The following is a 15,004-nucleotide window of genomic DNA, read 5'->3' on the forward strand; positions in this document are numbered from 1 at the left end:
ATGCATAACATAAGCGGAATATAACATGAATGCATGATGAGCCTTTGTAAAACGTAATAATTCATAATACTTAATAAAGTACTTGTTTAAAACATGAGTGAGCCAAAATGGCTATACGACTCCAAATGTCTGACATAACATAACTGACTGGTCTAGTCTATGAAACCTCTATCATTAGTCTGACTGGAAAACATAATTACTGGGACAAGGCCCCCAGCATACCTTTACATGCAAAACTAAACAGAGAAATACAATGTTTAAACCCCGAATGAGATGGGGCTCACCGATAAGCTGGTACGAGTAAATCCTAATGATCAGAAGCGTCGTCCTGTAACTCCGTACCTGCATCGTGAAATACAGGCCCCCGGGCAATAAAAGGGGACGTCAGCACATTGAATGTACTGGTATGTAAAGCAACCGGAAGAAACAACAGGGGACATGGAATAACATGATAAGAACTGAAACTGGAAACTTGGACATGAACATGAGCATGAGTACATATACGTATACATAACATGAGTAAAACATGATAAGTAGGGAGAGCATTTCATAAACCGACATGTCATATCATATCATATCATATCACCACGTGGGTACGTGGAGTCTGGTACCTCGCCGGACCAGCAGAGCCCCTATACCTTGCCAGGGTATAAGGTAGTAATTTACCACGTGGGTACGTGGAGTCTGGTACCTCGCCGGACCAGCAGAGCCCTCATACCTTGCCTGAGGTAGTAAGGTACCTGATGGATCCATTCAGTGTAAAATTAAGGTATCGTCTTATCTGGGCGGAGCGATCCTTGTCCTACGGTGGCTCCGTAGTTTCAGGCTATCTGAGCCTTCTCGGTAATTTCTACAACTCCCAAAAACATGAACATAATATAGTTGGCTAAAAAGCCCATGAATTTCGTGAATTTACTTGTACTTGTCTTGAAATCATGATTTCACGAAATGACTTGTAAACATGGGTTCATGCAATAATCTTGTAAACATATCCTTGAGTTATGAGTAATACAATAGTTCATAATCATGTATTTGTAGTTGACTTGAAAACATGTTTATGACTTGCAAAATAACTCATGCAGTTTCATATGAACATAATGAGAACACATGAGAAAGAATTCATGATTCATGGATTAAGTTAGGATTCCTAATATCCATAATGGAAGGTTAGGAATACAATAACGAACATAGATACGAAACTCGTGTACATACATACATAATTACGGGCTACCAATATGTTGGGTTTAATGCCCTAGGATTTGAACTTCATAGATTTTACGAAACGGATCATGGGGAAAAACGTAGAGGTTCCCACATGTAGATGGAAGTTCTACATACCTTAACCTCCCGCTTTTGAGCGTATCACAATTTCTTTCAATCCCTTCAACTTCAATCTATAGCAATACAAGTCATAGGGATTCTATATTAGCAACCATATCCATGTTTTGTTCATCTAAGCATTTTATCAAACACTTAATAGGCGTGAAGCTTTATAACCCTCATTAATGGTGTTTTCTTCACCAAATCCCCATCCTTTTACTTCTAGCTAATTCTACAATCTCCATTAGATGTAATTAACATCAGTTTTCATCAACCATATGAATACAACAATCCCAAGTCAACAATCCAACAATTCTAGCATAATTCATATAATCATCTTCAACAAACCCAATTATTATTCTCCCAAGAATTCATCAATTCACAACTACAAGTGAATAGGGAGTAGAAATATTACCTTTTGGGTAGTCACCACGAAATCAACACCCCCAAGTCCGATCTTTAGCTTAAAATGACGACCACAACTTGTACTACAAATTATCCTTCACGAACTTTGGGATTTGGGGCCTTAAAATTGGTTGATTTTCTCCTTCTTCTCTCTAGATTCCCTTCTCTCTCACTTCCTCTCTCTAAAATCTGAATTTTGGAGAAAAAGTGGGCTGCTAGGGTTTTATTTTCTATATATACCAAGGGGAAAATGGGTTGACCCAACTTGAAAACGGGTCGGGACTGTTCTGTCTTAAAACGTCCATATATACCTATCCCAACGTCGCCTGTGAACCCACAACCTATGGTTGGAAAGGTATTTCAATTATCTACAACGTTCATTCTTTGAGTTTTCCCAAATTCTCAACTTACGATGGGGTTATGGCCTCCCGAAGTCAGGTGACCTGAAACTCAACTGCGGACCAAAACACGCCCATGTTACAGTCCCATAACACAAGGGACGGACCGTAACGTGGCGTCGTACCTTGTCGAAAATTTCCAGAAAGTTTCTGGAAATTCTCCCCGTGTTACGGTACGTTGTTACGGTCCGTAACACAAGGTACGGCCCGTAACACAAGGGACGGACCGTATCTTGGGACCGTATCGTGAACGAAATTTCCAGTGAGGTTCTGGAAATTTCGTCTGTGTTACGGCTCACTGTTACGGCCCGTAACACGAGTTACGGTTCGTAACGTCACCATAACGTAGACGAATTTTCCAGCGAACAGGCTTCAGTCAAATGGGCATAACTCTTTGCACAGATGTCTGTTTAATCCCCATAATATACCGTTGGAAGGCTATTCAATAGGGCTACAACTTTCATCAAGGAGGTTCTTCCAGATTCGAAATGGATCAAGGAGTTATCACCGCCCGAAATAAGCATATCAACCATTTTTGCAAACGCTCAAACCTTCAGTGTTTTCGCTAGACTTCTAATGATATGAGCTTAAACTTAGTTCCAAGATGCGGGGTGTTACAGAACTGTACTATTGTCATCAAGGATAATACCATCCCAATAAAGTGAAACCCTAACTGATGGAATATCTTGAGCCATTTTTTGTACGAAGTTTGATTTTTTCTTTGAATGACTTAAGAGACTTAAACTTATGAAATGAATGAGTTTTTACCCCGTCCAACATTATTCTTAAATAGATTCATATTGACCCCTATTGCGCATTGAAATGTTGCGCAATAGTCACTATTTTCGTCATTTCATGCATTGTATTGTCAAATCGGTCCTTATGTGTGATAAAAAAGCTGAAATTGACATGCATGGCTTGTAGTCAAATCAAGCATGGGTTATAAATACACTTGTATTGCGCATTGAAATGTTGCGCAATATGAATTAATGTCTAACAAAACGGTCAAATAATGTATCATTGTATTGTCAAATCGGTCCACATTGAAATGTTGCGCAATATGAATTAATGTCTAACAAAACGGTCAAATAATGCATCATTGTATTGTCAAATCGGTCATTTATGTGCCATAAAAAAGCTGAAATTGACATGCATGATGTATTGTCAAATCGGTCCTTTATGTGTAAAAAAAAAATTGAAATTGACATGCATGATATATTGTCAAATCGGTCCTTTATGTGTCATTAAAAAGCTGAAATTGACATGCATGAAGTATTGTCAAATCGGTCCTTTATGTGAGTTAAAAAAGCTGAAATTGGCATGCATGACGTGTAGTCAGATCAAGCATGGGGGGTAAATATAAATTTACAACCCCTAAACCCAAATATAACAAGTTTCCAAACTTACTTCGGAGCACTTTACAACCCCTAAAACGACAATCCAAATGTATATGTATGCTTGATGTAATGAGCCGATATTATTTTACGCTAAAAAAAATGTTAAGTTCTACATAAAATATTTATATTCCGGTGTTTTAAAATGTGACTAATCTTCGGTCAAAGTACGGAAAAAAGCTTAATTTTGAGTTTGATTTTCAAGAACAAAGGCTGGGGTCGGGGGAAAGAGGATTTCACGCATAGATTCTGTGCGTGAAGCCTACTTTAGTTTTTTTTTTTTTAAAGGGTTAGTTTGGTTCCAAAAGTTATTTTTTGGGTTAAAAAAGTTTCGGACTCAGGGAGTAATGACCAATTTGATAACAAAATTCTAAAGGGAAATAAAGAAAAAGGAGAAACCAAATTTGTCCACATCTAAATGCAAAGCTCTCCGTTGTTCCAACGAGTCTACTGCGGTGATGAAGTCGAGAAACGGTGAAACTTCTTTGGAACAAACGACATTAACATCGGCAGCTACTATACATATCAAACTGTAATCCAAAGTAGTTTTTTTGGAAAAAAAAAAAAAAATTGCCACGTATAGAATGGATCTAGGTCATTTGGTGGTATATTGACTTGTGAGACTTCCCAACCTCGGTTAGGTCTCCGTTTGCCTGCATTTTGCTTGTGGTAAAGGACATGGAAAAAAAGTTCCTTCATCGCACGTTCAAGTAATTACAACATCTAGTGTCTTCTGAAAGAACAGTGACGCAGTAATTAAATTAGGCACTAACCATGAAACCTAAAAGACCCCGAAAAGAAGAAAACAAAGAAAAAAAAAAAACTAACCAACACAAAAAATCAAGTTCCGAAATTATAGACTAAAATTCATGAAGAATTCATAAAGCGACTAGCAAGAGCTACTGATAAATAAGCTAAACTTTCTGAGAATTATATTAACATACTCTCAATAACCTTTAGGTGCATATTCTCTGCAAAAACTTTCTTCTGCCAGAGGTTGTCTTCAATATGATCAAACTTGTACGTTCGTGAAGGAAATGATGGTTAATTTGGCTTCCTCGTAGTAGGCCTTGCATATTGTATTCCTTTGTGGCCTTATAATAAATGGCATACATATACATATTACTCCTAATAGAGATTAATGATAATGAAGGATGTTTTTAATGAGAGTAACTGCAAAAAATGCTGGCTAATAGCTAAATTGCTGAATCGAGAAAGGGAAGATGAAAAGTTATTACGGAAATTAATGAGCCACTTTTGAATTTTTAATATATCACATAAATGAAAAAAATTAGAAAAATAGAAAAGAAAACTGAAAGAGGCTTTTTAACATATTTTAAATAAAAATGATCTAGAGAAAAAAGATAAATATACCATACTCCCTCCAGATAAAAAAGAGTGTTCACTTAGCCATTTGCACAGCCGCTAAGAAAATACTAACTTTTAGAAAAAAATAGGTAACTTGACTAAATTGCCCCTCATTAAATAAGTATTGAGATTTGATCACATACCACTTAATAAGGGCAAATCTGAAAAAAACAAAATTTATATTTTCTTGATTTGATAAGTAAATACTCTTTTTAATCCAGAGGGAGTACTATATAAGCTTTCTTTAGAATTTTAAACGTCATCAACCTTCGAGTTAATAGGAACAGACAATGTATCTATTTCCCTAAGGATTTATTTAACGGAAAAGGGCCAAAATTACCCCTGAACTTTGGAAAATAATTCATTCATACCCTTCGTTATACTTTGGGAAATAATTTTGGCCCAAAGTTGAGGGGTAATTTTGGCCCTTTTCCGTTTATTTAACCGTCTTGCATTCTGTACACCTTCCCAAAGCATCAAAGGCCTTATTAATAGCTGACCATATTAAATGGGTTCCACGTTTTTTTCTGTTTTTTTTTTCTTATCTACATTAGAATGCACGTATCTTTACATTTCTGTACAAAACGTGTTATTACAATAGTGTTTGAATGGAGCAAAATGCATGGTCATTCAATATTTGATGTACATTTTGTTAATTCAACTTTTGTTAACTTTTTGTTTCCCACTTTTAGAATAGTATATAGTATAGATTCTGTTGGTTGGACCAAAGGTGATGCACTTTAGCAAACTTAAGCGACTAAAGATGCTCAAGGTTATATTTAAAGGACTAAATAGACCTACTCATATGGGACAATTTTGGCCAAAAGCTCCATGTTCCAACATATATATCTCGAGTAGAAGGGTGCAAAATACAAACTGCATGCACACGAGTACAATTTATTTCAGATTTTTTTATGTACATGCATGCATAGATCGAAATCATCGAAGAGCTTTCATATGATACATGCATTCATCGTAGCTCAAACGTGTCGGCGGAGAGCATTAAGGAGAGATTGACCCAAGGCCATGGATGGACAGCAGTTGTTAATGCAGCAAACTTCATATTGTGGCTGACCATTGCAGAAGGGGCAGCTGTTGGAGCAGTACTCAGAGCACGACTCGGCATTCCCAGTGTAGCAACAAACTCCCATGATGAGTACTAGTAGTAGCACAACAACTAATGCATTGCTATTTTTCTTCATCATGGCTCCTTAATTTCTCTCTTTATATATGGTCTTTATAATTGTTTGTTGGAGGAGGTTATACTTGTTCTTCATATTTATAGACCAAAAAAACTGTATGTTTGCTTGATCATTAGGTCCAATAATAGAGTTTCCTGTTCATGTTTATGAATAGCTTAATTAAGGACAAATACTTGAATTAACGGAAAAAGGTCAAAAATACCCCTAAATTATGGTTGGTACATGTTTGGTCCACGTTCCCAGACAAGGAGTAGGTACCACATACTTAGGAGTTAGGAGTCCAAGCCAAAATAGGGGCGTTATCGAGGGGCCTGGCTGTCCCTCAGTCAGCATATATGTATCACCTCACACAATATTTCGCCGAACTTGGGTATGCTTATAGTATCAAAACTATTTAACGAGTTCCACATAAATCATTTAAACTTCCTAAAAAATATCTAATTAAGCGTAGAAGTAAAAATATGAATTTTTGAATACTGAAAAATGCCATTAAAAATAGGAAGAACGGTACCAAACAAAAGTTTTAAGATAGTGTAATTTTTGTCCTTGGGTAATAGCTTTTGTAGCAACCATCAATAATTCATTTCTCGAACGACTATGACAAATAATTCATTTCTCGAACGACTATGACAAATGTAAGTAAGCAAGAAAGACCGGCATGAGAATCCATCAACCATTTACTACAATAGTACAAGTAGAATAAAAATATAGAGGCATGGAATAAACGTGTTAGTAATTCACTGACCTTGTTGGTTGGTCCATGTTCGGTCCACGTTCCCATACAAGGAGTAGGTACCACATACACAGGAGTCCAAGCCAAAATAGGGGCGTTATCGAGGGGCCTGGCTGTCCCTATCAGTCAGTAAATGTTGGTCCAAGTTATGTCGTCTCAATAAATGAAGGAAAATTAAATGTCATAATTATTTCTAAAAGCTATTTATAAATTATAATTATCTTTTATAATAATTATATTTCGTAGCTACTATACATGAGGCGAGCTGTAGTTGGAGTGGTCATTGAGCATGTGCTTTGTCCTTGCGCGCCCAGGTTCGAATCCCGTTGGCCACATTCTTTTTTTGAGAAATTGCAATTTCGGTTGTATTTTCGTGTATTTCTTTGTATTTATATTTCAGATAGCAACCTTACAGCTGTACTTAAAAACACGGAAATACAGCCGAAATTGTAAAGGTAGCTAAGGTTTGTAAATTGCAAATTTGTAGTTATATATTGTTAAGAGCTTATAAAAGGTAGTTGTTTATGTAAGTTGCCCTTTAATATAACTATACGTGGATATGCATCAATTAAAGACGATCATTTTTCTGATCTAATAAAGTGTTATTTTTATGGGCTACATATAAATCTTTTGTTATAAGGTATGGATTTTATATGCGTAGAAACTAGTTAACTTTTCAGTTATAATTAGTGGGTTCATAACTGAAGAGTTGCACCTCTTTTGAAAGGTTACATTTAAAAAGTTATGTCTCTTCCGAAGAGGTGCCTCGCTGTTATAGATTAGTTGTGGTCTCTAAGTCTGTTACTAATTCTTTTCATTTTTGGCCCATTGAGAGAAGTGTCACAAAGAAAGTAACAAGACTTAGAAGATCATGACTTATTTTTATAATGGATAAAAGGTAAGTGTCCTTACTGTCCTTCTAAGAATTCATATTACTGTCTAATGATTTACTAGCGATCATGTGTTGTTAATTGAGTTTTCCAACATCCTATACTGGAGGGGAGCCAAATACGCATAAAATATATAGGGGTTCCAAAGTATCATGCCTTAAAATCTTGTCACATACATATATGAATCAGAAGAATACTGAATATTACTGTATGGCTAGTGAAGAAAGAAGGTAACCAAATTACTGATTGCAGATTGTGATTTCAGTTTTTCTTTGTGTCTTCAAATTTAGGGGAGCTCTTCCAGATTCCAAGCGTACTACCTCATAACAAAACGTCTCGTTACCCTCATAAGTTACCTTTTTAACTCAAATGTTTTCTTGAAGTCCTTATCAGAGCAATAGTAACCATAGTTAATATCATTGGTTAACAAAATGAAATCTGCTACATTTAATTATTTAACGTGTAACACGTCTGGAGTAGAATTGGAGGAAATGGAGAGATCTCTTACTGCATAGTTGCCAAATCCCTGCACTGTAACTTCATGCTAATTAAAAAAGGGTCAAAGAATCAAATTTACCCTCTAAGTATGATTTATAATTTAAATTTATCATCCGTCAAAGTTTGGGATCAAATTTGTCCTCCCCGTTAAGATATTTGATATGTTTGCCTTTTTATGGATGGACGTCCACATCACAAAAAAAAAAATAGCCACGTTGGATTCACATCAGATTTACGTAGGTAACTCGTACCCAACTCAATAAACCCATAACCTGACCCGTATTCCCATCCCATAAATATTTTTTCAACCCTAGATCATTTTTTTTTCTGCAATATACTGAAGGTAGAAATTGAATCATCTGAATCACAATACAAAAAAACAAAAATTAAAATAAAACATATAATACTAAAAATAAAATAAACATTATAAGGGTTGGGTATAGAGAGAGTAGTAATGAGAAGTAATAATTCCATCATTGAATTTCCAGTCAAATTGCTCACAAACCTGGAAAGGCAAATTGTCAAAAAATCAAATCATAACAAAATGGAAAAATTAGAGATTTGTAGTTGATAGAAAAATAATGAGAAGAAATCGTAACAGTTCCCTAAGATGTTTGTTTGGATTGAATGTTGTCAGAGAACCCATCGTCGGTAACGGAGATGGCAAAGTTCGTTAAGTGTGTGAGCAGTGAACTGTTGCACCGGTGAACTTGAAACAGTTTTGAATCGGAACTTCAAAGACTATTCGAGCAAAGGAGATGAATTTAAAAAAGAACAGGCCGCACAATGATAGGTGTTCTTTATATTTATCTAACAAAAGTACTTAGAGTCTGTTTGGATGGGCTTATGCCTATCCAAAAAAATAAGTTGGGGTAGTCTAATTTTTTTTTTTTTTTGGCTTATAAGTTGTTTTCAACTTATAAGCTGCTTTAGATAAGCTAAGTCAAATGGGTCCAAATATTTTTTTAAGCTTATTTTAAGTACAAAATGACTTTAAGCTGGCCAGACAAACACTCAAAAAAGCTGAAAACAACTTATAAGCAACTTATGAGCCAATCCAAACGGGCTCTTAGTATTTAGTACTTTGGGCTTTTGATGTTTATTCATGTTATGAAATCGAAGAAATGAGAGAGATCGAGAATGAACAGAACGCATTGCATTGTTTCTTTCACTGAATATAAAAGACTAATCACTATTTATAGAGAACTAAAGAAAATAAAATAAAATGAAATATGCAATTTTTCTTATAGATACTAAACTAAAAGAAAATAAATATTTTATATTTAATGTAGATCCTTAACTTAGAAAGAACATAAATATTTTAGTATATTCGTAAATGAAAAAAAAGTAAATATTACCATTAATGTAAATCATAACAGAGAAGGAAAGTAAATTTTAACAATTCAAGTTTCATTTTTTATGCATTTTCCGTTATTTGATTTGTTTAACCTCAACTTTTGCTTCTTATCTAGAAAGGGTTTGTAGTTATCGGTTAATTTTTGTGTGGTTATGTGTTGTATGTTGTGTTCTTGAGCCTTTTTCTGATTTTATATTATATATCATACGCATGTTTAAACACTTTCTTTTTTATGATTTTAAAGAGTTTGAATATATTGATATGGGATAAATGTGCAATGTACGAAAAATAATTCTTCTAAATATAAGAGGATCAAGTTCTTTAATATAGTGATTTAGTAACCTCATAAAAGTACAGACTACCATCAAGATTTGATGGACATTACTAAACTCGGATTTTTTTTGTTTGTATAAAACACCATGGCCCCTCTATCCCCTCACTTTCAATACTTATCTTTTCTCATATGGCTCTCTCGTTCATCAACATCTTCTTCTTATTGTTATTGATCACTCCTTTTGACCTTTCATTAGCAAAAAAATGTATATTTTCCACTAAGTATCAGGTACATGTTATCAACAAACTTCCTTCTAATTTTCCAAAACTGCAAATTCACTGCGCGTCGAAGAATAGAGAAATTGGGAACCAATTTCTTCCCGTAGATGGGGACTTAAGTTGGTCGTTTTGCGGGAAATTTTTGAATAATATTTTGTACTTCTGTCACTTTTGGTGGGGTTCAAAGGATACATCTATTCATGTGTTTGACAAACCAAACTATTGCATCAAAGATGGACAAAATTGAAATCTTTTGAATTATTGTAAATGGGAGGTGAGATCAGATGGTTTTTATTTGGAACAATATAATGCTGATAATGGAACATATTATATGGATCGCTATTTTGAGTGGTCTAATTAGGGAATATGATGTTTTGCTTGTGTTCTTGTTTATGTAAAGTGAGAAGGAAAAATAAGATTGAATTTTAGTGTTGCTTTCGTTCTTATTTATTCTTGTGTTTTTATTTTGGAAAAAAATTCAGATTTGCCCCTGTACTTTGCAAACAAATTATCTTTGCCCTCAATTAGAGGTTTGATTCATCCGTATTCCCTCCATTATAATTTTGATTCGAAATTTGTCCTTAATTATTAACCGACCAACATTATATATATAGCTAGGGAAAATGTCTAAATTAATTCTTATGGCTGGAAATTGCTCTTAATCACACGGACCAACATTTATCCTTATATAGAACAATGGAATACCACTCAAAAGTGGCAGATAGATGTTACAAATTCATTTCTTTATCAGATATAATGCAACTCATTTTTCATGGTGGAAATCAATTTTATGGCTTCACTTTTGGTACTTGACTCGATACATATAGGGATTATTAATTTTTTTGGATCCTTGTCATCGATTAGGATTAAAGATCCCCTCCATTGATGTTTGGTCCAGTTTTATTTAATGGTATTACCGATTTATTACATGTATCAATTTTATTATTTCATGGTTGAGATTTCTTTTGTAGTAGTTATCTAAAAATGATAAAAATAGTATTTAATACAAATTTAAATATGCAAACACTAACAGCGGCCGTCTATATCAACGAGCCTCACACCCAAATGCAACCCCCATGATTCATAGTACAGTCCAACAAATTTATTCTGACAAATTACAAATGTTTTGTTTTCTTTTGAAGTCGATATTTCTGATGTTTTCGAAAAGTAATATGACAAGTATAATTTGTTTCAGATCGACATAAAACTTAAATAATGAGATTCATATGAAGTTAAATGAATTTTAAAATAGGGATATATCTTATGATTACGAGTGTTCAAACCAAATCGTAAAAATAATACCAAATCGAAAACTGTAATCAAATCGATAAGAAAAAATTGGCTAGGATTGATTTGGTATCGAGTAATAAAAAATTGAACCAAACCAATATATAAATATATCATTTTTGTTATTTTTTTAAGATTTTATGTAGAGTTTTCCTTAAAAGCATGTCAAGAAATAATTCTCGTTGGATGTAATATTTAATAGAATTATACGATACATTCATTTCTATATATATTTTGAAGGTCAAACTCATCGGGACACTTGACAAGATATTTCACTTAGACACCTCAACTAATAGTCTGTTTGGCCAAACTTATAAAATCAACTTATTTTTAAAAGTACTTTTAAAAAAAAATAGTTTTCAAAAAAGCACTTTTAGCGAAAAGCAGTTTGTGTCTGGCCAATTAATTAAAAAAACACTTTTAAGCAGCAATTAGTGTTTAGCCAAACTTTTAAAAGGTGCTTCTATTTGTATTTTTCTCAAAATTATTTTTCAAAAAAGTGCTTTTGGGCAAAAACTGTTTTTTTAGCTTTTAAAAACTGTTTCTGCTACTCTCCAGAAGCACTTATTTTCTCTCAAAAGCTTGGCCAAACACCTCACTTTTTTTCAAATAAGCACTTATTAAAACAATAAATATTTTTAGGGAAAAAATAAATTTGATCAAACAGGCTATAATCCTTATATCTATTGAGCACTCAGATTACATGAAATTTGTTCCAATTAGACTCTTTTTACTGAGATGACATGATGAGTGTAATATACTCAAAATCAGGGCGTGAGAGGTTCACTTAAGCAATTTTTATTTTATTTTTCTCTTCTTCTTCCCCATTTTTCCATCCACTATCTCCCACCATTTCTGCAAACTTAAACTCCTTCCATGATGGTCAAATTTGGTCTCTTCAGTTGCAAATTGAAAGAAGATGGGTCATTCCAATCAAAGTTTCCTCTTCCATATCCCGATTTCTCTTCATCCCTTTAAGCCATTCCCACTAATTCAATTGAAAACAATATATCATCACCTTCGTTGCTTTACAGTATTCATCCATATGGACTACTGATTAGATTTCACAACGAGACTATTTTTGGATTTCCAAGAGTCAATCGCCTTAATATAGTTTCTTATTTATTGCTATTGTTTTTGCTTCTTCTCTTTGAGGATTGAATATCGGAGCAGCAAATTGAAGAAGAGATTTGGTATTTTTGTTTGTGAAATTCATAGAAGAGACTGGAGAAAAAAGGAATTATTACTAGGCTTCCACAGTTCCGGTCCAGTCTAATAGCCCATAGAAGATGGATAACAAATCAATGTCGCTTCAACGGCAGGTGAAAATTCTTGTCAATCGCAGGTGTCTCCCGATGGGTTTGACCTATTTTGAATAATACTTAATTTAACATGTATCATCACTCTTATATCAATCGTTGTTGACATGCGTCAATTTATTTATTCTTTCATGTTTATATTTCAAGATATATTAAACTTTTATATTTTCGTCGAGTTCGAGGCTAACCAAATAACTATTGTGTTCAATGTTATCTAGACTTATATTGATTTATCAAATCTTTATGAATCACTCCAAAAAATAAGATCCACATAGTATTCATGTGACCAAGAAAAACCGGAAAACCCGACAAAATCGAAACAACCAAACATATATACTCACAATCACTTTTATGTTTCAGTATCTTGACCTTAATAATTCAGATTAACTAAAAAATAAAATTGACATAAATCATATGGTAAATTATTTCTTGAAGCTTTTGTGATCAATCTCGAAAAAATTTGCCTGCAAAATGTATATAACATCTATACGTTAATAGATAAATGTGTATTAGCGCCAAGGTTTCTCCTGTGTTGATTTTGATGATAACAAATCAATATAAATTTTATTAACGGAGCATTTACTTAATTGTTGAAAATTCTTTTTTTATGCAGGTTTAGATGATGAAGGATTTTGTGAAGATCCAAACAAAAATAATGAAGGAAGATATTTCCAAGCTTAATGGAAGGAATAACTTTTGAAAGCTATGGAAGGAAGCTTGCCAAAATCTGGAAGGAAGATCTGCTACTTCAAGGGAAGAATATTACTCTGATTTTATGGAAAAAAATTCTACAAAAGGAAAACATCAAGATCAATATGTTATTTAGGAAAGGTCCAAATTTCATGGAGTATCAAGATATGCTAGAAGTTTCAAGTGTACAAAAGAGTTCACATTTTGAGTGATTAAAGTTTAAATTCAGATAGATATGATTATATTGGAATTAATAAAAATCTAGACCAAGGTCAAACGGAGAGGATCTTGATATTCTCTTGCACTTAAATAAGATCTCATATTTGTACAATCCAGAGAGAAAGAGTTCAGAGAAACTATTCGAGAGAATATTAGTTACTCTGGAAAGAAGATATCCTATGAAAGGAAAGATCTCTAGAGATGTTCAAATTTGAATATATTTGCTTCAAGTTTGGAAGGAAGGTGATGAATTTACTATAATTTTAAGGAAAGATTATTCCGAAGATTCCCTGAGTTACTATAAGCTTTGTTATGGGAATAAATTATATTTCTAAGACCTATTATGAAAAGGAAAGAATCTCAAATTATTACTGTATGATTGAGGATTCCCCAAGTGTTCCATAATTTATGGAAGTAAATGAAGAAGCATATTTGGAAAAGAAAATATGGAGTGTCTAGATGTTATGTAAATATATTCAAAACTGAAGTACACTTTATATTGGAAACGGTTAGACACTCCATTAATCTCACTTTAGAAAAGATGTGTCTCTTTGTTTGTCTAAAAAACTGAAGAAGATAAAGAGTTGCAATTAATTATATAACATATATCAAATTCATCTACAGAATAACAAATTATATTTGAATGGTCTTCTTGTTTCAATCTATTCATTCAAAGTATTGCTCTTTATCATAAATTAATTGTGGTGCTAATGGACAAATTGTCGTTATTCATGTCTATGTTCATAAAGGAATCATGACATTTATTTAGAGGCGTATAATATATTGGTATTCATCTCTCACGTAGATTTTATTCTTTACAAGAAATTGATTGATGAGTGCATAGTGGAGAATTTGTCAATGTTAATTGTGAGTATACCACAATAGTACTTGTTAATATTTGATTCTTGCCTTTCCATGCTTGATTTAAGGGGCCGTCCATGTATTTGGCTTTCAAATTAACTTGAATTCAATAAGAGGATCTCTTTGTGTTGATAGGACATCATATCATTCAACGCATTAAAAATTAAGTGGAAAGACTCAAAAAGTTGTTTGTAAAATTTGCTTTTAAGTCTTTTTCTTTACCTTTCTAACACATGATTGGCAAGTGAACTAAGATTTTTGAATGTGGAGACATCCAAAAAGAAAATAAATGAAAGGTTCTATTTAATTTCTATCAATTTTCCCTCTTCAAGACGTTGAATGGCAAGTTGTTCTATCAACACAAAGAACTCACAAGTAATTTGCTAGAACGATCACAAATTATGAACTATACTGCATTTATACTACCGCTTCAAGAAGCTCTTGTGTAATTTTATGGATGTTTCAATCGGTAATGGCCTAAAAAATTTGAACTTCCTTGTTTTATTTGAAA

General features: G+C 33.5%; 1 long non-coding RNA gene across 1 annotated transcript; it reads left to right on the plus strand.

Moving 5' to 3' along the window:
- Positions 1-12,109: 12,109 nt before the first annotated feature.
- LOC132610016 (uncharacterized) lies at positions 12,110-14,077 on the plus strand. The gene is made up of 2 exons (XR_009570983.1): positions 12,110-12,726; positions 13,337-14,077. It is a non-coding gene; the product is annotated as an uncharacterized LOC132610016 (long non-coding RNA).
- Positions 14,078-15,004: the final 927 nt, after the last annotated feature.

The sequence above is a fragment of the Lycium barbarum genome, chromosome 9 (genome assembly GCF_019175385.1).
Source record: "Lycium barbarum isolate Lr01 chromosome 9, ASM1917538v2, whole genome shotgun sequence".
Lineage (NCBI taxonomy): Eukaryota > Viridiplantae > Streptophyta > Magnoliopsida > Solanales > Solanaceae > Lycium > Lycium barbarum.